This window comes from Mustela nigripes, chromosome 6 (genome assembly GCF_022355385.1).
Source record: "Mustela nigripes isolate SB6536 chromosome 6, MUSNIG.SB6536, whole genome shotgun sequence".
Lineage (NCBI taxonomy): Eukaryota > Metazoa > Chordata > Mammalia > Carnivora > Mustelidae > Mustela > Mustela nigripes.
This window is the reverse complement of record NC_081562.1, coordinates 82,454,011-82,478,024: the sequence shown is the minus strand read 5'-3', so window position 1 is coordinate 82,478,024 and position 24,014 is coordinate 82,454,011. Positions and strand designations below refer to the sequence as shown.

At 41.1% G+C, this 24,014-nt stretch overlaps 1 long non-coding RNA gene across 1 annotated transcript in view; it reads left to right on the top strand.

Moving 5' to 3' along the window:
* LOC132019618 (uncharacterized) overlaps positions 1 to 22,332 on the top strand; it is a 65,223-nt gene extending 42,891 nt beyond the window's left edge. Inside the window, exons 3-6 of the long non-coding RNA XR_009404822.1 lie at positions 3,114 to 3,188; positions 5,614 to 5,761; positions 6,876 to 6,947; positions 19,762 to 22,332. This is a non-coding gene — a long non-coding RNA (uncharacterized LOC132019618). The remainder of the gene's footprint in view (positions 1 to 3,113; positions 3,189 to 5,613; positions 5,762 to 6,875; positions 6,948 to 19,761) is intronic.
* Positions 22,333 to 24,014: the final 1,682 nt, after the last annotated feature.

Sequence of the window (24,014 nt, the reverse complement as noted above, 5' to 3'; positions counted from 1 at the left end):
CTGAAGGCAGAGGCTTAACCCACTGTGCTACACAGGTACCCCAACAAATATTTATCGAACACATATTGAATCAGTCACTCTTTTAGATGCAAGGATGATTGAGAGGTATTTATGATAAACTAGATGTGGTCTGCAAGGGGCTGGTGGCGCATGGGGGAAACGGGCATGAATATGGACAAGTGGGTTACTGTAAGAGTCAAGTCTTATGAAAGCATAGAAATTTCAGCAATTCACTGAATTGCTTTAGCAGTCATTTCGGTTTCTTATATATGAAATGTTCACTACATCTTTGTTTCCAAATTTCCAAGTGGTTGGCGAGGCATAAGTTCAGCCTGAAGCTAGGTCTGCCTTGAGCAACTAGACCAACTGATTGACTCAGGACTTTGTACCACAAGGGCAAATTGCAGCAGAATGTGTGAATTCAACTTCATTAAGAACATTGATGGCCAGGACCCAGACATTAGAAATATACAAATATCTCAATCTACCATCACTTTCTGTGACTTTAAGATGACAGCAATGTGAGAGAAAGTGCATCTTATGCACTTATGCATAAGATGAAATCACCTCATGTGCTGATCTTCTAGAATGCAAAGTTAAGTAGGAAACATTGGGGATAAAAGGGATCTCCCTCTGCAAGGATGAGCGTAATAATGGCCAAGTGTCCACTAAGCATTTGACCATCTCAATAATAGTTCAGATGTACCACATCTCTGCATTTTGTAGCCAGCCACCATGTCCAATGGCAGAGTTTTTGGTAACTCTGCCATTAAATAATTATTTGGATGGCTGACTAGTTATTCCTTTCTGTTGCCTTCCCCCTAGAGGGAGAAGGGGAGAGAGGAGGAGGAGAAAACCTTCCTGCCTATCTATGGTTTTTACTAGGTTGCCAGATTGACCTTCGTGTGCCTGGTTCACATTTACTAATCAGAGTCTTAGCAAGAACAAGAGATTACCTACTCAGGTGTGGGGGTTCTTGGTATTTGACACTGAAAACAATGATTCAAACCCAGGTATAACTGGGTAGAACTGAAAAGATTCTTTCATAGCGTCTAGCTCCCATTCAGAGCCTTCTCTTCTCTCTTGATGCCCTTTGTCCTAGGAGAGCCTTATGCAGCGGGGGTTGTCACGGGCCCTGTTCCTGAGGCAGGCGCCTGTGAATGCCTTCTCCGGGCAGGACCCCTGACTCAGACCTCTCCCTGAGCCTGGGCTGTGCTAAAGGTTCGTGCTCTCTCAGCGAGGCACGCCAGGGCAGGCAGCCCAAAGATTGTCAATGGACAGTCTGTTTGTCTTGCTCTTTCTTTCTTTCTTTCTTTCCCTCCCTCTCATTCTTCCTTCCTAAATCCTTCAAATGTTTTATTACAAAAGCTCAAAACTCAGTTCTTAGCCAAAGTGAGTGTGAGATAAGACTCTTGAAAGACAGAATACAGACTCAATAACTGGTAACAGAGAATCAATGGAGCCAATGGACTCAAGAAGTGAAAAAATGATGTTGGAACAGTTGGACATTTATATGCAAAAAAGAAAAAGAGAGAGAGAACACCGATGGTACCCTGAACTGTTTATAAGAAGGAACTCAAGATGTCACAGAGAACTAAATGTATAATGTAAAGCTGTAAAAGTTCTAGAATAAAACATAGGAAAAATTCTTTGTCACCTTGGGTTAGTCAAAGATTTCCTAGATATGGCACAAAAGCACAAACCATAAAACAGACAGTAATAAATTAGACTTTATCACATCTGGAAGCTTCTCTTTGAAAGCCACTGTTAAGAAAATAAATACTAACTGCAGACTGAGAGAAAATGTTTGTAGAACACATGTCTAATCAAAGACTGGTAGTTAAAGTACAAAAAAACTTTGAAAGTTCAGCAGTAAGGAAACAAACAATCCAGGAAAAAAAAGATTTGAAGACCCTTTGCTGAAGGTGATGTATAGATAGTAAGTGATCACATGAAAAGATGCTCAGCATTGTGAGTGATTAAGGAAATGCAAATTAAAACCATAATGAGAATGAGTAAAACATAATGAAACTGGTAATACCATGCCCCAAGAAACCAAAATTCATACACTTTGAGTAGAAATATAAAATGGTACAGTACTTTGAAAAACAGTTTGACAGTTTCTTATAACATTAAACATACCCTTTTGACTCAGCATTCCTCTATCCATTTAATTCAGGTCATTGAAAATCATAGTCACACAAAAATGTGTTTCCTAATGTTATGGCAGCTCTATCCAAAATTGCCAGAAACTGAAAACAACCCAGGTGTCCTTAGAGATGGATGGATAAACAAACTGTGGTCCATCCATATGATGGAATACTACTCAGCAATGGAAAGAAATTTCATCCAATGACTTGGATGAATCTCAAATGCATTGTGCCAAGTGAAAAAAGCCATACTGAAAAGGGTATGTATTATATGAGGCTATTTATACGATATTTTGGAAAAGGCATAGCTACAGTGACTGACAACAGATTAATGATTAGAAAGTCTGGGGTAGAGGGAGGAAATTGACTACAAGGAGACACAGAGGAAGTTTTGGGGTGGCAGAAATGTTTATATCTTTATTGGAATGGTTGTTACATGGGTATATAACTACATAAAAATTCATCAAGCTGAACATTGAAATTTGGGCATTTAACAGAAGGTGAACTGTTTCTCCATTAAAGCACTTGAGGGGAGCCTGGTTCAGCTCAGTAGGTTAAGTCTCTGCCTTAGGCTCAGGTCATGATCTCAGGGTCCTGGGATCAAGCCCTGCATCAGGCTCTCTGCTCAGCGGGGAGCCTGCTTCCCCCTCTTTCTCTGCCTGCCTCTCTGCCTGCTAGTGATCTCTCTCTGTGTCAAATAAATAAATGAAACCTTAAAATTTTTTTTTTTTAAAAAAGCACTTGAAAAATGAAGGTGAAGAAAAAAACCCCAGCATTTTCAGATAAATGGAAATTAAGGGAATTCATTGCCAGAAGACCTGCACTAAGAAATGCTACCAGATGGGAATCCGGATATTCAGGAAGGAAACCATTGGAAATGGAATGAAAATGCATTTCCATTGGAGATGGTAAATATAATATAATTGTGTGTGTTTATTCAGTTTTCCCTTCATATATCTTCAGGTGGAGGCGGGTCGAATACAGAACACCTACATTATGGAGCGGGTGGTGGTGAGAGAGGATCTGTTAAGAAACAGAGTAAGTCACCAAATCAATTAGGGATTCCTAGGTCCTGAAAATTTAGTTCTGGCGTGATGCCATGGTGCAGAGTAAATTCAAACTGGGTCTTCCTAATGCTAAACAACCTGACGAATAAAACAATTTCAGCCAGTTATTCCCAAACATTGCATGTTGGGCATTTGATATCCACATTTTGCTGTTAGCAGTTATTAAAAAATACTTGTTGGGTAATTATAACCTCAACTTCTAATTCTAGTCTTCTAAGAATTATTCTACCAAAGCTAGAATTTGCAAATGGAGGCCCATAATGGGTAGGAAATGCCAAAGTCATGGGCTGAGATTTAAATTGAGGTCCATCTAATTCCAAATTCCACTGACCTATCCACCCAGCGCTGGTTTTACCCCCAGACTGTGTTCTCCCAAACACAAAATGAAGATGATAATAATACCTATTTCAGGAGGTGGTTATGAGAATCAAATGAGAAAATGTCTGCAAGTATGTGGGATATAATGAGATCTCAATGATGGGAATGTGTCCACACACACACAAAATGATCTCTAGTTAACACATCTTATAGCCAGCCAAGACTTCAGGGAAAAGAAGTGTGGGAAACCCTGGCTTTTGTGGATCACTGCACTCTTCTATGACCAGAAATACCATTTCAATTCCAACGGCCTTCTGATCAACCATGCCTTGCGGTAATCACGGGTGTTTTAAAGGTGCAATAGAAATATTCTCCCTAGTGGCACATGGGTGTCTCAGTGGGTTAAAGCCTCTGCCTTTGGCCCAGGTCATGATCCCAGGATCCTGGATGGAGCCCCATGACGGTCTCTTTGTTCAGCAGGGATCCTGCTTCCTCCTCTCTCTCTGCCTGTCTTTCTGCCTACTTGTGATCTCTGTCAAATAAATAAATAAAATCTTAAAAAAAAAAGATATATTCTCTTTGTAACCCACTAAATTAAATATTGAAAAATGGAGTGAATTTCAACTAATCCTCAGCCTGTCTCTGGGAGCTTTGAATTAGCAGTTGTTAGCCTTGAGATTTACTCCAGCCACATTTTTGTACCCAAATCTGTTCTAATGCAAAGGGCTGTCTGATAGTATTTTGGATTAAATTTGGATTAAAGAACTTAATTGGATTCCCCTAACATTAACTGAGTTTGTCTTGTTTGCTGGACATCATGCTAGACACTTTCGCACATATATTTATTTTAATTTGTTTCAATAAGAATATCCTTTAATGCATCTGCCACATTTCCTGCAGATGGTTTCCTCAGTGTTTCAAAACATATGAAAAACCTGGGAAGTATTTGTAAGGTTCTTATGATCATTTTTCTAAGATCTGGATTCTTTCCTTTTAGATGAATAACATTTAAACAGCTGATAATAAATAGCATCTCTTATTTGGGAATTATATTTTTCTTCTAATATCTCAGAGATGAATCACATGCATCCTAAAATTAGTAAAATTAGAGAATCTTCTTTGGCAGGATGGCTCAATCACAGACATTATGTCCTCCCCTCCCCCATCCCATGTTCAAGAGGAAAAAAAAATGTGTTTGTGTAAAAAGCTAAAAAAATAATATATAATTCCGAACTTTCCAAAGGGTACTGTAAGTTATATATTAGCTTTGGGGGAACTTTGTTTACAACTCTTCAGATGGCTCCTTTCTTTCTTCTATGATTTGCTGTAATTTAAATCATCCAATTTAATGCTTGATTTGTCAATCTCTGTCATTTGCTGTCTTCTATGTGGCTGACCTGGAGTCACACACACACACACAAAATTTTAAAGTCCTTTTACTTCACTTTCTTAGTTCTTCTTCTTCATCTATTGTTTTGTCTTCCCCACTAGCTCTTTCAACAGTTCATCTCCCAAAAAACTGCCCCAACAAACACAAACACACAAGTACAGTTGGGGACCTTCCCAGCTTCTTCTGTTTCAGACTGATTTCCTCTTTCTACCTCCTCAACCTCATTCCCTCCAGCAACATTTCAGTTTCCTCTGGGGTCTCTGGAGACCACATCTTCCTTCCTCAATACCACCAGAAGAGGAAAGAGAATTTATGATATGTCAGTCCTCATCTTTTAGAGACATGATCTTCTAGCAAGAGCTCTGGAAGAAGGTATTGTTATCTCCATGAGGGCCAGAGAATTTAAGCAATTTTCCCAAGTTCACGAAGCCAGAAAATGAAGAACAGAGATTGATACCTGAGTCTTCCTGACCACAAAGTTCACTCTGTTCCACTATGTCATCTTGCTGTCTACCACATCTAGGATCAAACTCAGTCTAGCACGCATAGATTTTCTTGATCAGGATCCAATTTTATCCAACCAGTTTTATATTAGCCCCAAATTTCATCCAAGCTAACTACCATATGGCCTTCCTTAAGGTAGGATGTATGTTTTGGCCTAGAATACATTTCCCTTCTCCCGTCCTAGGTTTGCACATTCTTCAAGGCTATGTTTATCTTCCAAAGGATTCTTCTGATTCCTCCAGCTCCAGTTTTTCTCCTCCTAAACATTTGATGAGTTTGGAAGTTGATGTTCTTTGTCTTTTGAAAAGCATCCACCTGCTTTTCCTCTGGAGGTGAGTGGGTTCTACAGCTTGTAGGCAAGTTGAACCTGGAAGATAGGAGCATGGCCTTGGTCTGAGCTGCACTGGATGGAGAAATCTGGCAGCTGGCATAGGACTTCTGTCTCTAAACTGAATCAGAGCTTGGAGAGTGCTGCGAAGAGCCCAGGGACTAGTATCAACTGATTCGGAGGACCTTTGAAGGGAGGGACATGGCACTAGCACAGGTAGGTGTTCCTGGGACGTCTGCTGGTCTCCTTGGTTTTTCAGGAGAGCTGAATACATGAGTTGAGTCTGTTCCATCCCCGGGCTGAAAGGCCAGTGGCATTTCCAGCCAAGGACACCATCAGGATAGAAATAGCTTCCTTTTGGTACTCTGTTTAAAAGACTTATTATTTGAAAAAGTCACCAGAACCAGATGGATTCAGAACTAAGTTCTAGCTAATCTTTAAAAATAAACAAATAAACAAGGTGATCCAAATGTAACATACTTTTCCAGAAAAAAAAAAAAAGAGAGAGAAAAAGAAACCTTTAGTGTCCTCACATTATTGTCTTCATTATCTTTCCTCTCTTTAATGTTCATCTTCCCCTCTAGATCACCCAAAGCTGCCTCATTCCCCCAACCCCAACACACATACACATTTAGCTGCCTTCACAGAATTGCTGACTTCAAAATTATTTCTCCTTGCCCCCTCTCTAGCCCCCTTCCCTCATCAGAAATTCTGCATCCCCTGGCGGCTGGTCAGGCTGAGTTTTAGAAGACCCAACTTCCCCTGCTCAGATCAAACAGACTGTTTTACCCCTGGGGGTCTCCCTTGAGCTGGAAGGCCCCTCTGTCTTCCTTGGAGAGCACTGCCTCCCTCCTGTGGGCTCTGTTACTGCTGGTGGAGAGAAAACCTTATAAAACACCTTGCAGATTCTTGTCTCAGTGAAGATGTCTCTGTCTTCCAGTAAGAGAATACGAACCCCAAATGTCATAAACAATAAGTGCCTTCTCTTATATAACTCTAAGTCGATGCAGGCTGTAGAGGTGGTTGATTCAGGGGCTCAACAATATTATCTGCAATCCAGCTCCCTTCTATTTCTGCCCTCTATTTATCTCACTAACTTCATCCTTGTCCATGCGCAGGATGGAAAGACAACTGGCTCTTTCCCCAGACGACTCCAGCAAACCTCACCTGACATCTCAGCCCAATCACAGGTGAGTGGCGTGGTTGGCTTTGACGAATCATCTGAGGAGTGACTGTTAGAAACCAGGGACAATGTCCACTGAATTCCACCTCATGTCCCCAGTTGGTCAGTGAGGAGATCCAGCATGAACACCCCAGAAATGCCCACCAGAAGTAACACTCGTCACCAACAGAAAAATTAACCCTTTGGATGAGGGTGATGTTCTGAAGTTTGACTATAGTCTATGCTGACTTGTTACTTGTTTGTCAAAAGACTTCCCCCTTGGATTCTTTCATCTTATGGGAGGAAAAATTGAGAGGAGAAGATGGGAGAGGATAGAATAACGTTATTTTAGATCCTTTTCCTAGAATGGATTGTAAATCACCTGTTGTCATAACTCTGGCCTGTGGTTAATTCGTAGACTACTGCTATTGACATGTTTTGGAAGGCAGCTATGCTCACCACTATACCACCAACGCTATTGACATGTTTTGGAAATGACCTGAAAGTTTCTATGTATCCATATTTTAATTGGTTTAGTTTGAGTTTTCAGTGGGATGTGTTTAAAAAAAAAGTTGGACACTAGTGAAAGCCAGTAAACACAGACTTTCTTGAGTTAACAACTGCAGTAGAGAAAAAGCTTGAATGTAGAACTGAGCTGAATGCTGAGGTGTGGAGAGCTCACCTGCATAGATGTGTGGAGGCGGAGCAGGAGTCAGAGAAGTGGAAAATTATAAAAAGCAGGTGAGGGGGTAGGTCAATGTGATTAGGCCATCGGGGTTTGTTAACTGGCTGTTAGGAAGCAGGGTTTCTGTTGGCCCACGGAGACTGGGGAATAGGGGTCCTATCTTCAGGCGTTAGCTGGAAGAAGCAGTAAATTATACTGTCAACCTTGAGTTTTCCCAGGAAGGAAATTAATGGGGCTGGGTTGTCTCACAGATGTGGCTTTGACCTATTAGAAGCCTTGTTAGTGTTTGCTTAAGAGCTGTGTGTGTCCATGTGTGTGTGTGTGGTGGGGGGAAGGCTGGGAGAAATCGTTTGCAACGAGAATAAAGGACAGTTTTCAGGTGTAACCTAAATAAATTGGGCTACAACAGTGATCTTAATACATACAGCTGTTACCATAGGATTTCTCTTTGTCACTGAATTTATAATTTTGTTTACTCATAATAGGTCAAATAAATACTACACATTGCGCTTTTTAATTGAGTAGAGGCCGCATCAAATACTATGCCTCAGTAGCCTCTGAAGACATTGCAAAGTAGCAGCATAACATGTATATAACCAACTCCAAAGGATAACCCCGAGTCAGCTATCTGGAACAACTTTTCCTTTTTATTTTCTTTCTTCCTTCCTTCCTTTCTTTTTTTTTAAAAGAAGTTTTTATGGGGGCATAACTCAGATAAGTCAGCTTTTGCCCACCAACTTTAAGTGATGCTAGAAAATCAAGGAGTTAGTCATAAAAGCTTATAAATAGGCACTTGAACAAGTACATACAGGATGGAACTTTTTAACCTCATGAATCCTTTTATTGTGGAAAAATTATTGAAACAACTAGCAATAAATGATCTATGTTCTCTCTGGAGTTGTTAAAAGAAGCTGTGTCAGATTAGTTATCAGAGCATTTTCCCAATACATATACACTATTTGGAAATATATATGTGAAAATGTGACAGCTTTCATAAAGCTGACAAAGATAAAAAGTAATTCTAGAAAAAATTGCCCATCGTTCATTCATTATGGATTGTAAAATTGTTTTATCTTTGCAATCACAAGAAGAATTATATAGGATAATATGCTATAGGGAAATGGAGTAAATGTTTCACTAAATCAAATATTCCCCTGGTAAGGTCGGTTCTATATGTATGCTGAAGGTCCTACAGGAAAAAAAAGAAAAAGTCATCTTATTATAGATCACATTTAGGCTTAGGTGATGCCAATAGATCTGGGTGAAAATTGAACAAAACAATTCTAGTTAGGAATTTACAAACCAATAGTCCAAAATTTAGTGCCTGGCACACAGTAGACATCAGGAAATACATAGTAGGTGAAGTTTTCAAAATGTGTATTTTGGCCACATGTAAATAAAATATCTTAGATATTGAGTAATATTTACATTTCAAGCAGTTGAATCACTCCTGTATAAGCATCTTTTACAAAGAGAGAATAAAAGGAAAGAATCTCAAATTGTTCAGTTACAGAGAAGCCACATTATTAATATCATCCTTTCTCACTATTTCTCACTATTATCCAGAAGCATTTAATTGGAATATCCTGGCACCAAATCTCCCCTCCCTCCCCAACAAAACAGCTGAGACCAAAGAAAGAAGCAAAAATGTTCTCTCTAGAGCCAGCTGAAATTCCTGTAGCCAGAGCTGGCATGTTCCCCTATGGCTGAACAAACACCCAGAGCCCCAAATCAGGTTTACATGATCTCATTTAGCACAGAATTTAAATACTTTAACCTAGTTTCTATGCCAAAGGTTAGAGGAGTTTTACTCAGTGCTAGTTTCCTAGGGGTAGAATTTGAAAGCATGCTTTAAGAAATACCGGACCCCATTTGGAATCTTGTTGCCTTTTGTCCTCAGTCCTAATTTTAGGACTCTGTCTGTGTTCTGTTGACTCCATTGTGTAATTGTTTACGACTCTGTTTCTTCTTTCAGGGTAGGTCCTTCATGTACTCTGTTACTATTTGTATTCCTTTCTCCTTCAGAATCTTTCCAAAAACCTCATAGCCTGTAGTCATCCAATGAATGCTTGTTCAACACAATGGATCAATAATAGAGAATTAGAAGAGTCAATGTTCTGTTGGAAGTGGCAAGAAGTCACATATGGTGGTTACAGTGTAGGAAGAAGCTAAAATCAAAGAAGAAAAGCCCAGCCATCTGGGGTCATTCAATGTATGGACAAAGAGCTTCACACACCTCATTAGCCCCTGGGAATTGCAAGGATATTCAGAGGGATGAGTATTTGATACTCAAAATGATCATGCTGAGTCATTAGAAGGTTTAAATGAGGAGCTGTGTGATAAATTTATAGAAGGAAGGGGAAAATGAGATACTATTTTTCATCTATCAAATTGGCCCGTGCCAGTAAGGGCACAGGGATATGGATATGCTTATGAACTTCTGGAAAGCACAAAGAGTTCAAGAAAAACATTTTAAGAACAAAGCCATGGGTTTGTGAAGACATAAGACACAAGGATGTTCACTCCAGTATTAACACTATGAAACACTGTTCACCAGTAAAGAAATAGTCAACAAATGGTTTGAAAATTAAATTAGAATGTTTCAGTGTAATATAAATGTATACATGTACATTAAAAAGAATGCATGTGTGTATGAAAGGATGTAACTAACATATTAACAGTGGATGGAAGGATCACAGATGGTTTTCATTTTGTTTCTTGACGTGCTGTATTTTCACAATTTTCACCTCTATATGTGAATTAATTTAATAAGCAGAAATAAGAAAGGATTTTCTTTGTGTGCATTCAGGGGTAAGCTGTAGCTATCTCAAAAATTCGTTTATGTGGAGAAACCCATGCCCTGATAAACCCATCCTGTGTTAGACTTTTAGGAAACACCCACTATGTTAGGTCCTGCATAATCAAAAATAAAAGACACAGTCGCTATCTTCATGGAGCTTACATGGAGGAGACAAGTTTTTACTCTACTGCTTATTGAATTTTCCCTTGTGCTAGGTGTTTTGTTTAGAGGACCTCATTGAACCCCTACAATTATTCTGTGAAGCAAATATTCATATTATTCTTCCTTCACATAGAGGGAGGCTGAGGCTTAGAGAGGTCAAGTGACTTGGCCAAGATCACAAACTTGTATGTAGCAGAGGGGAACTTCGAGCACAGCCACACCAGCTCTAGACGCCTTTCACCAAAACTGTCTCAAACAATTATACTCAAGGTGATGTGTGCCAAAAGGGAGGTAAATGCAGAGTGTTCTTGGAGCACCTAGAATGTGTTTTTAATCCAGAGTGAGGGGTGAAAAGGATGGGGAAGGCTCCCTGGAGGAGGCGCTACCTTCACAGAATAGAACCTGAATGGGAGCTGGGGCTGGGACAGGTGCAGAAGCCTGTTCCAGGCAGGGGAGGCCATGGGTGTCTGCGCGGAGAGGCCCAAGGGATGGTGGCCTGTGAGGAGGGGGCAGTGTGTATGGGTGGGGCCAGGGGGCCAGGAGGCATGATGACCCAGGCAGCAAGCCTGAGGCTTCACCCAAGAATACTGCACAGAATGAGTCTTTCAGGGTTGTGCACATGGGTAAGAAAAAGGGTTAAGCAGGCTTTAAAAATCCCATCCCTGCTTGACTGATGAGTGCCATGGCAACCCAGCAGCAGCCAACACTTGTCAAGGCCTCTTCTTTGGATACAATAATAAACAGTGATAAAACATTACCTCAAGGCTTTATATTTTTGCCATCAGTTAAAATTCTGTGTGGTGAAGACTTCTTCAAATCATAGCTGAGAGAGAGAAAGAGAGAGGGGGAGGGAGGGATATTTTAAATAATGTACTAGAAATACTTTATGCATATGCTTTAAGAATTCAGAGGCTTTAACCTATCAGCCCCTTGAAAAGGTCAGAAGCCGGATGGAGGCAGAGTTCTGAAAGGGCTTTCTCGGTTGGAATAAAGACTTGACAGGAGGTAAACAATGACACTGCACTCTGTAGCTTCCAGAAGCATCAGCCCCATTATGTCGCCAGTAATGGTTGCTGTGGGGCGAACGCCACCCCCTCGCCCCTCCTTTCACTCTTAACTCGAGCTTAAAGAGAGGAGCGCAGTCTCACAATTATTGCCGTGACAGCTGCATGGCGGGTGGGACTTGTTTCTAAAACAAACCCACAAATATTTAGATTCCGTACCCTTCTCAAAGCTGCTCCCCAGTCACTCAGCTTCTTCAAAGTGACAGTTCTTCAGAGGAACGGGACGCTTCTCGTGGGGAGAGGAGCCTGGGCTGGGTTGGAATTTGGATCCCCCGCCTTTTCCCAGCGGCTTCCCCTTCACACCTCACCTAACCTCCAGGAGCTCAGTTTCCCTGCTTTGTAAAATGGGACTCATGCCCCTCCAGTCTAGAGAGTGAATGTAACTGGGACAGGCACGCGGTTGGTGTTTAAAGATTCTTAGCTGATATTCTTGATTCAGGGCCACGAGCTCTCAGGCTGAGCCAGACCAGGAGACCCTGCAGTGGCCTAGGCAAACAGTACGCAGCCCTGGTACCCTGGGCCACTCATCCTGAGCCACACGCAGGTTTTCCTGTTGTAACATCTCCGAAATTGGGATGTGTCTTATAATAGAAAATGTGTCAGAGTTAATTGGCAGTGGTTTTTCTTTCCTACCGGATCAGAAAATAATGGAGCATCTCACAGTGGGCGAAATCTTAACATTAAACGAAATGGGCTAGTCCCTTCCAGCATATGGAGCATTTTTGTTTGGTTACCGGCCAACAGATAAAAGAAAGAGCCAAACCCTACGCCTATTCGGTAAATCTCTGACAGCAAAGATAAGATTCATGACAAGTCCTCATCTCATCTTCCTGAGCTGGTCGCAGCCTGGCAACACATCTGTTCCTTAGAAAAGACACATCGGAGTCATCCGTGTATTCAGTCTCCTATGTGGTCCATACCATCTGCTGCCCCCTTTCCCTGTCTCCTCCATGGTCCTCCCCACTGCACGCGCTGCTGTAAGTGGAAACAAAACAGAAGAGACTTCGAGATTTTCAGTGCCCTTTCTAAAATGGAACCGGAAATGTAATGAACGTAATTTTCTGGGCTTGTAGGAACGCGTTGATCCCAGCGGCAAGGCTTACTGCTGGGGAGGAAAGTAGGAAGATGTTCACGCAAATACACACACACACACACGTGCACGCACACACGAGAGCACTGACTCTTTCAGGAAACAGAACCAGATTATGGAGCAAGTTGGGAGGCACTTGTTTGGGGGTCCAACCTATCAGGGGGCTAAAATGTCATTGGCATGAACTAGAACCATGATACCAGCTAGCTCCGGTTTTCGAAAGCAGCTTTCTCTGCCTGGTGACGGGCTGAAAGAAACACAGGTGGGTACTGTTTCCGCTCAATGAGACACTGACTTCTAGGAGAAATAGTTAAAAACAACACAAATTAACAAAGGAAACACAACTCCCTCCAGGTGCTCAACTTATGTTTGGGGTGCTTGTTGGCAAGTCATCTAGTGTGGTTCCCAGACTGACCACCGATCCTAAACGCTCATGCCTGAAACTAGTACTGGTGGTTAGCAAGTTCAAACGACCGTCAAAAACTGTCAAGGATGTGAGATTTTGCTCCCTTGCATGCTTACAAGGGTGTGCTTGTAAGCATGCTTACAGTCTGCCACTGTTTGTTTGGGTACTAGGAGGGGACACGTTTCTGGGTCAGATAGTCTGGAGGCAAGACAGTTACCACCTTTCCTACAAGAGGTGTGGAAATGCCAGAAACCTTGGAGAATTGTTTCCCAGCAACAGCCTCTTAATGGGACCTAGTGGAATACAGTATAGTATGCCCACCCCACTAAACAAACTTATTGAACAGTATATTGAAACATATACCAAAAGAATATCAATGTCAAGAGCAGATTATTAGACTGTGTAGGAAGTTCATATGGTCCAGCTCTTGCCTAGAGCAAAGAAGAGTTCATATTCTCCTGGGAATGAACTTGAATAAAAAGGTCAATTCATAGAGAAGGAAACAGGACAAAGGAAACAATAGTTTTTTTCCTTCTTATTCAGAGATGATTATATCATGCATTTCATCATTCAGAGGAAAGGGTAAAATTGGGTGCTTAAAAGTAGTTGGAAAAATTTTAGCCTAAAGGCAATCCAAGGGTTCAAAATTCCATTATAGAGTGCTAATTTTGTTCCTCTTTCAGCATAGATGGCTTTTCTTTTCTTTGGGTTGGATCTAACGGTGCCTTGTCCTCGTACTCAAAGGACTTGAATTGGGAGAGAAAGTTGCCAGATTTGAGATGAATGGAACTTGAATCATTTTGAATTTCTGTATCAAACTGATTGGAACATTTCACATAACCTTAACATGAGTAATTCAGCTGTAACTCTGATTTCTAAATTCTAAGCATTTTTTCCCCTTTTTCCAAAATGAATACATGTGATTATTGTGTTCTGTGGAATAGTCATTTTCTTAATAACTTTGATAACTGGTAGCCTCATGCTATTTTGCCTATATATACTAAAAGGTAGCTAACTTGTACCTTATTCAATTTTTGTCAGTTGTTCTTTCTGGTCCAAAATTCAGTCAGGTCCCCCACTGCATGTAATTTTCAAGTTTTTAAAATCTCTGCAATCTGAAACAGTTCCTTATTTTCCATGCCTTACTCTTTGAATTGGTGTGACATTTTCTCATGATTATGCAGAGCTTATGCATTTTTGGCAAGGAGATTAAAGAAGTGATATTGAACCCTTCTCACGGCAGCCTATCAGGGGGTACTCGAAGTCAGTAGGTCTCCTTATTAGTGATGCTGATTTTGATCATTTGGTCATGGTGGTGTCTACGAGGACTTTTCACTGTAAATTTATGTTTTTTTCTCATTGTAACTAATAAGTATCTTGTGGAGAGATACTTTGAGATTATGCAAATATCCCATTTTTCATCATAGTTTGTCCATGAATTTTAGCAATCTTGCTATCCTGTGACAATTCTACTGTGATGTTTACGAAAGAATCATTTTTCTGTCATTCCTTCAGCATTCATTAATTGGAATTCTACTGAGTCCAGGCTTTTCCTTGGACTTTCACTTTCTAGTCCTGGGATCAGCCATTTCTCCAGGAAGCCCTGGTTCCTCTGACTGAAGAAAGATGTTTAGAAACCAAGATGTGATGAGTACCGGTGTGCTCATCATTACTGGGGTGTCATTGTCAGTCCCTTTCAATGAAAGAGCTAGGAAACATCTGTATGCACACACACATACATACATACACATCTCTGTCTCTCTATTTAAAACCATGACTCCCATTCATATCTCCGATTCCAATCCAACACCGCAAGGTTGCTTGTAGTCTCCCTTTTGTCCTTATTTATAATTTCTTTCTCTTCTATTAAGATACTTGGTTCTTATTCACAATTTGTTTACTTATTTGCACAAGCCTATAATGCACATAAAGTAGTTTCAGAGTTGCTAACCCATACCTCTGTGAAAAACAAATTTACTGATTCAATAACCAAATATTTCTGTAAGTTCATTTTGTTTTTAGCCTTACATGACATTACATTGCAGTATGTAGTGATTAATTTTATGTTTTAACTTGACTGGGTCATGGGGTGCCCAGATATTCCAATGACCATTATTTCTAGATGTGTCATGAGGGTGTTTCTGAATTAGATTAATATGTGAATCAGTAAACTGAGTAAAGTGGATGGTCTTCTGCAGGTGGAGGTCAGATGCAGTCTCTTGAAGGGCTGAATATTCAGAATAAAAAGGTGGCAAGAAATAATTGTTTTCTCTCTGCTTATCTTCCAGCAGGGGCATTGGAGTTAGACTCAAACTAGAACTTACACCACTAGCTCTCCTAATCCTTAGGCCCACCTTCATATTCAGATTTGAATCATTGGCTCTCTGGAGTCTCCAACTTGTGAACTGCAGATCCTAGGGCTCTCTCAGAACTGTGTGTGAGCCTATTTCTTTAAAATAAATCATAATGAGATATGATATAGACCACATGGTATTTATCTATCATCTACCTATTTATCACCTATCTATCTATACCTATATTTATATCTATATCTGTATCCATCTCCTCCTGCTTCTGTTTCTCTGGAGAACATGGACTACTAATACACAATATATAATCAAAATATTATTTTCTAAAATTACTTAGGTTAAGGCTTTTATTTGGTATTCTCTTTGCCATAGTCATGTTCATTTGTAAGTTGGTACCATTTATATTCCTTTAAAAAATTAAGTCAGGTCATATCTGCACAAAACCTTCTAGGACTTCCCATCTTAGTCTAAGTCAAATTAGAAGTATTTCTGTGACTCTCAATGCTATGGTCAACTTTGGCAAAGCAGGAAAAAATATCCAATGGAAGAAAGACAGTTTTTTCAATAAACAATGATGGGAAAATTGGACAGCTATATACAGAAGAATGAAACTGGACTATTCTCTTGCACCATACACAAAGATCAACTCTAAATGGATGAAAGACCTCAATGTGAGACAGGAATCAGTCAAAATACTAGAGGAGAACATAAGCAGTAATCTCTTTGACATTGGTCACAGCAATTTCTTTTAAGACACATCTCCAAAGGCAAGGGAAACAAAAGTGAAAATGAACTTTTGGGACTTCATCAAGATAAAAAGTTCTGTACAGCAAAGGAAACAGTCAACAAAACAAAGAGGCAACCCACAGAATGGGAGAAGATATTTGCAAATGACACTACAGACAAAGGGTTGATATCCAAGATCTATAAAGAACTTCTCAGACTCAACACACAAAAACATAATCAAGTAAAAAAATGGGCAGAAGTCATGACCAGACACTTCTCCAAAGAAAACATACAAATGGCTAATATACACATGAGAAAGTATTCATCATTAGGCATCAGGGAAAATCAAATCAAAACCACATTGAGATACCAGCTTACACCAGTTAGAATGGTAAAAATTGACAAGACAAGAAACAACAAATGTTGGAGAAGTTGTGGAGAAAGAGGAACCTTCTTACCTGTTGGTGGGAATGCAAAATAGTGCAGCCACTTTGGAAAACAGTGTGGAAGTTCCTTAAAAAATTAAAAATAGAGCTACCCTATGACCCTGCAATTGCACTACTGGGTATTTATCCCAAAGATACAAGTGTATCTTTGGGGTAAAGAAGGGTCATATGCACCCCAATTTTCATAGCAGCAATGTCCACAATAGCCAAACTGTGGAAAGAGCCAAGATGCCCTTCAGCAGACGAATGGATAAAGAAGATGTGGTCCATATAAATAAGGGAATATTACTCAGCCATCAGAAAGGATGAATACCCAACTTTTACATCAGCATGGATGGGACTGGAGGAGATTTTGCTAAGTGAAATAAGTAAAAAAGGGAAAGTCAATTATCATATGGTTTCACTTAATTGTAGAACATAAGGAATGGTATGGAGTACATTTGGAGAAGGAAAAAACCAAAGGAGAAAAATCAGAGTGGGAGACAAAGAACGAGAGACTATGGACTCCGGGAAACAAACTGAGGGTTTTAGAAGGGAAGAGCGTGAGGGAATGGGTGGGCCTGGTGATGGGTATTGAGGAGAGCATGTATTGCAATGAGCACTGGGTGTTATACACAAACAATGAATCATGGAATGCTACAACAAAAAATAATGAAGTACTGTATGGTGACTAATATAAGACACACACGAAAGTACTTTTCTGTTTTAAGTGCCCCATGATCCAGCCTCCTATGCCTTTCTGAGCTCATCTTCCCACCACATAGCCCCTTGCTCACCCCTGTCCAGACACCCTGGCCTCCTTGTTGTTCCCACAGCATCCCACACATGCTTCCGTAATTACTTTTGGCTCAACTTAGGTGAGGCCCTCACTTCCTTCAGGCTTCTGTGGAAGAAGAACTTCATATATTTATTTCTTTATCTGTCTTACTTATAAAAATGTAAGTTCCATGAATGTTTTGTTCTGCTCGCTGCCACGCTCCCCAATCTAGGACAGTACCTGGAACTTGTAGGAACTGAAATATATTTGTTGTTGAATGTTGCTGAATTAACCTGCTTCGTATTTCTTTAAGAAAATGTCTTAGATGTTTTAGATGTCAGTGATGAGTGTTAATTTGCTAATAAACTGCCAGCGTAAGGACCAACAATCTGTATTTCTGTCTTAAATGCACATTACAGTAACTGTGCAAGTACAGTATGTGATTCCAGTCTTATTCATTAGAGCGTTTGCATGACGAGTATATTCACTCATCCTCATCTCTTCTGATAGCTGTCTGTCCGTAGAAAGGAAATGTTTTTTTTCTCCTAAATTCCCAACAGTGAATGCATATTACTTTTATAATCAGAAGCAGCAGCAATAGCTATGCCTACAAGCTTATCTGTTCAAGTGTGAGCTCCCATCAAAGGATTATTGGTGATTATTGGGATACCCTCCCTCGCTCCTCATCCTCCTGGGGAATCTTTCCTTTTGACAGGCTCCAGAATCAACTTTTAAGCCAGCTCTCTGAGAAAAAGGACTGTGGAGCATATTTTCACCAACGGACAGGCCATCTACAATTGAGTAAAGCAGCCTATAACAAGACAGTTCTCCCAAATCATTTAATGGAAGAGGCAGGAAAAGGAAACAATAAGAGATCACCAAAAGTGCAAGGTAATTGTTGAGCTGGTTCTTAGGGAACTTGACAAAGGGAGACAGAAGTGAGAAGAAAAAGGAATTGAGCTCTAATAGAGGGTCAGGGTGTTGCTGTCTTCTCCTGCATTTAAACACAATAAGGCGGGTGGGAGGATAGCTCAGGAGGGGGAAGCACTTAAGATAAGTGAACTGTATTATCAGCTCTAGGATACAGTGTTTGGAAGCCAGATACAAAACATCAAATTATGAAAGCAATTGAATGGTTTTTCAACTGAGAAATAATAGCTGGAAAGTTGTTTCCACCAGTTGAGAGCGCAGATTTATTTCTGTACATTGAAAAGCCTGGGACTAGCCAAAGGGATTGCTAGATTAATGGAATCCCACACCAAGTTTCACTGGGGAAGGTTCTCAGCCATCCTGTTTCCTGATGGGATGTTACCAGACCTGAGGGTATGGGGGTGATGGTAAATGAAATGCACAAGGGGAAAAGAGAGAGAGGACAGGAAGTCTTAATTTTATAAAATCTCATGGGATAAGGGAAAGACTCTGAAGGTTGACAAATGTTGAAGACCTCTGTTGTCCCTCTGGTGATGGATAGCTGTCTGAGATTTAATGGACTCTAGTAAGGAGGAACAGCATCAGGGCCAGAAGGGTGAACGAATCTGAGTTAATGATGAAGACATTGGTGAGATGAAGGGTATGTTTCCTTCCTAAAGTCAAGAGCTCTCCTTCACAGAGAACACCTGGACAAAAAGTGGGAAGATAAAGCTTATGTGAGCATCAAACATGGCTCTTTAGGCCTTCAGAATTTTCTGGCTTCCAAACACTGTATCCTAGAGCTGATAATACAGTTCACTTATCTTAAGTGCTTCCCCCTCCAGAGCTATCCTCCCACCCGCCTTATTGTGTTTAAATGCAGGAGAAGACAGCAACACCCTGACCCTCTATTAGAGCTCAATTCCTTTTTCTTCTCACTTCTGTCTCCCTTTGTCAAGTTTCCTAAGAACCAGCTCAACAATTACCCTTTAACTCTAGGAAACTGAGGCAACACAAACAATCCCTGGGATTCCCCCATGAGGATGACCAATTTCAGAATCGACTCTGCCATGCTGATCTACCCAGCAGTTTGCATCAGGAGACAACTTTGGTTGCCTGTCCAATAGCAATCCCCAACTCGCTCTCTTCCAACAGACCCTGAGTTTTTTCTTCTAGTATCCCACCCTTTGCCAGGGAACCATGGGCTTTAGAGAATGCTGGTTCCATTCCCAGTCCCAGGTGTGGATGATTGATTACACTAAACCAATGGAGAAAATTTCTTTCCCTGACAGTGACTGGCTTAGGAAGAGGCCATTTTGTCCAGGGGGACGTCGGGGAAGCTGGTGGTTGGGGCTTCTGTGAAGCATTTTGTAGCTCCTTAAAAGAGACACAAGGAGAAGTCCCATTTTTTGAGTTTGGATAATGGACTGCTAAGATGTGATACCTGGACCACTACAGCTTTTTTTTTTTTTTTTTTTTTTTTTTTAGCCACAAGGAAGCTAACCAACATGATGGGAATGGAAGAGCAGAAGATAGAACTTGGGCTTTTGATGACGTTGTCATGGTGCTGAGTGGAATAATCCCAAAGACGTACTACCTCAGGACTCCTTGTTGTGTGAGCTAAGAAATCCCTTTGCTGTTTCAGCTGTCTTGAGTTGAGCTGTTTCCCGAGCTGCTCCTGTTTCATTTTCTTACTCTTCTTATGAAACTTTGAATGTGCCTGCAACAAAACCCTTACTTAGGGGCCGGTTATGGAATAAGAGTAAGGCCTCTCTCCCTGTCACTGTGTGAGAGGTCTCGCAGAGTGCAGAGTGGGATACTCCTAGAATGCCAGTGGGCCCCAAAGAGAGACACGGGCTCCCATCATAGCTAGATTCAAAGGCAGCTTTTCTAGGTTTTGGTAGCCCACTGCAGTAGCCAAAAATGCCCATTGGCTTGGAGGATTGATGCATGGACCCAACTTAGAAATTGGTTCTTAGGCTCACCTTTGGTCTGGATCTGGCTCTGAGTAACCTGCTGTGCTCTGGTGTTTTCAGGACGCCTAGATACTATCTGTCTGCTGTGTAATCCTTTATAGGATTAGCTCAGGAGACTCAAAATGCTCAAAACTTGCACATTCTAAGGAAAGGCCTGGCCTTAACTAATTCTAGCAGATACCCTCTAGGCCCTGGGAATATCCTTCCTAATGAGAGTATCTTCATATAATTGATTCTTTGATCCAACCCAGATCATCTATGCTAATGATGTGATTTATGGGGAACATCTGTTTCATCTGCCTGGGGCGTTGGGCCACACTATATCTCTTTGACTCTTGGAGACCTGGAGACTGAGTAGTTAAGGTTAGTCAGTCACTCAGGTGCTCCTTGCCTATGTGAGTGACCCCCAGTAAGAACTCTGGACACGCAGGCTCAGGTGGGTGCCCTGGCTGGCAATAAGACTTTGTATGTGACCATCACATGTTGTTGGAAGCATTAAGCACAGCCTGTACAGTTCCTCTGGGGGTAGACCAATGGAAGGAAGCTTATGCCTGGTTTCTCCTGCTCTGTGCATCTTCGCCTTTACTGATTTCAATCTGTATTCTTTGCTGCAAAGAACATACATTTACCAGATTTTCTGAGTTCTGTGAGTCCTTCTAGAGAATCATTGAGCCTGAGGGTGGTTTTGGGGATCCCTGACACTCCACTACACAGAAACCTAAAACTTCTGTTGGAATCTCTTATATTCTTCCTAGAGTCACATATCAACTCAGTATTTTACTGGGTCAACTGATCCTCTGGAAAGAGCCCGGGGACACCCAAGACTTGGAATCCTCTTCTGGTTCCATGACATGGCATTGACGGGGCCTTGGGGAAGTCACAGATCTCTAATCTGTCCTCTTTGGCCAAGTAGGGCAATATCTGCTCTGTCTCCTATAATGGGTCATTGTGGGGAGCACATCAGATAATGCACGTGACAACGTTTTGAAAAATGTATGGATTTTTAATGATTAGATGTTGCATATACTTTAAACACTTGACACAGAGGTGGAATATTTAGTGGCTAACACTGAGTGCTGAATTTGTGCCAGGAACTTTAACACATACAGGCTCATTTAATCCCCACTCTGGAATCAACCTCACGTTATATCTTCAATAGAAGCTTCATGAGGAGGAAATAAAATAAACTTTCCACAGTTCTATAACTAGTAAAGAGCAAAACTAGAACTCAAACCATAGGCCTCTGGTTGAAGAGCCCAAGCAATCACCCATTTTACAATGCAGTTCTGTTCTTTCAAGTGCCTCCAGTGAATTCAGTCTCTTAAATGTAAAACACCTTAGAGATGTAAAATACCAGTAACAACCTAGAAATGATCCCTAGACCGAGGTTACTAGAGAAAATACACTTGTCTTACCTAAGACAATTTTCCTTCCTTCTGGGTCAGGATACTCAACAAGTAAACCCATCTTGGGACACTTACAGACACACCATCCAACAACTAACTGGAGGTTAGTTAGTTAACAGCTCTTTCCAGGGGCTCTTTCCAGGGAATCAGTTGACCCAGCTAACAAGAGGAGGGGGGCTTGACTGCTCTTGCTCCCTTTCTCTGTTTACCCAGTTGTATTTTGGATAGATTTTCCTGTTGACCTACAGCTGCCACAGTCATGATGAGAGGAGAAGTTTGTTATGTCTCATGATGAGGGGAGAAGTCTGTTAAGTCACCTGTCAAGTGTGTGAAGCATTTTCCACTGTCTTCTGGGATAACTGAAAGCTTGGTTGTGAAACACATCTTTAGTACCTCAGTCTTGGTTGTGTTTTCTATGTGGGTCAAGATGGAAACAGTATATTATTTCATTTCACTGATTAAAAGAGGAAAGAGGTTTTGGGTACAGAAATTCATACATAAAACAGAGTTGAAAGTGACAACATATTTTGCTGTCCCTGACACTTCAATACACATTTCTTGGCAGCCCAAGATGCCAGGGGTATAAGAGACTGGATAATATAGGTCAAGGATCCTTGGGCTCTGAAACTCACATTTCAAACAGAATTACAAACAAATGAATCTTAAGACTCTGTACTTTCTTGAGATGTGTTATGGATTTGTTTTGGAATATGTGCTTTGCTGCAGTGTATATTTACACTGGTATTAGATTTCAATGATCATGACATAGCAGAAGCAAAACTCTGTTCTTTCTCAGAAAGCATCAGTGTATTATTGAAAATCTGGATTATCTGTTAAGCAAGATTCCTTATTAGTATGCAGTAACATACGCAAGGTGGTCTCTAACCCTGTGAGTTTATGCAGAAGGCAACACTCAGAAATGAGATAGTTGTCTTTTTTTCCAGCTAAGGTTTTAAAACACGCCGGCAGCACGAGTTTTGACAAGATTTTGTTGTAACTCTGATAGTAATTTCAATACACACATACACACCCGCCACCCCACAGCTCCCCTCTCATACCAAACACACCTGCACGCTATACACAGTATGTACATCACACCCTACAGGCACTACACTGCGTACACACACATGCCACACATAATGTATCACACACTCACCCCACGTACTATATCACACACACACATTTCCTGTCTGCCAAGCACAAATCAATCCACTGCACACGCGCATCACTGTATGCCACACACTGTCTCACGTGTGTGCACGCACACACACACACTTCTTACATCAAACACACATACGTGTACAGACATCACACCACATGACACATACATGCATACCACACACACACATCACACAAGATTTCCCCCACACACCTTGCACACTATACCCCGTGCACGTGCCCTCTCACACCAAGCACAATATAGCCCCTTCCCCACTCACCCCAACATGATCTGGCCACTAACTACCTTCTCACCTAAATTCCAGCCTTCTCTCCATCATTTACTATACTTCAGATATTGCCACCTCTGACCTGACTCTCGAACATTCCAAACACACTCCAGTCTTTGCATCTGCAGTCCCCTCTATCTTGGATCTGCACATGACTTGGCTTCCTTCCCTGACCCCTCTACCCCAGGGAGGCACACAGATCCCTCACTGTCTGTGTGTCTGTCCCTTCCCATTACTTTTCAAATGTGTTTTAGGTCTTTTATTTGCAGTCCCAACTGCAAGTTGCAAGTGGTTCTTAGAAATCATCTAATCTAGTCTGATGGTCTCATTTTGCAGAAAACAATGTGAAAACTTGAGAGAAATAAGTTGTCCAAGGTTACACAGATCATTCATTCATTCATTCAGCAAATGTTTAGTAGCTCCTATGTGCCAGATGGGGGCTCAGTAGGAGATGTTGGAGGGGTACATAAAAGGCAAGAAAACTTACATTCTATTCAGGGAGACAGGTAATAAGCAAGTAAATGTATAGTCAATGTTAAGGAGTGATTCATGCTTAAAAAATAAAACTAAGCAAAACAAAAAGTGGGGGGGGGGGGCGGAGACCAGAAGTAAGAAATAGCCAGGAATAGTTGAGAAACATCCCAAAGGCACATGGAGATAGAGTCCGTTGGAAGTTCTCCAGATGTTAAAACATCTGTTCATTGAAGAGGTAGCCAGGTGGCAGGCTAACTTGAGTGCTGAAGGTTTGGCAAGGGGTTCCTTTGAACTTTAAAAGGAGGCATAATTTCTGCCTCTAACCTTGGCAAGTGTAAAACACCCTTAGATGGCATAAGGACTTTCACTGTAGCAATAATTGCAGCTAAGATAATGGTGAAATCTGGACAGAATCCATTCAAAACACTGTGCATAAT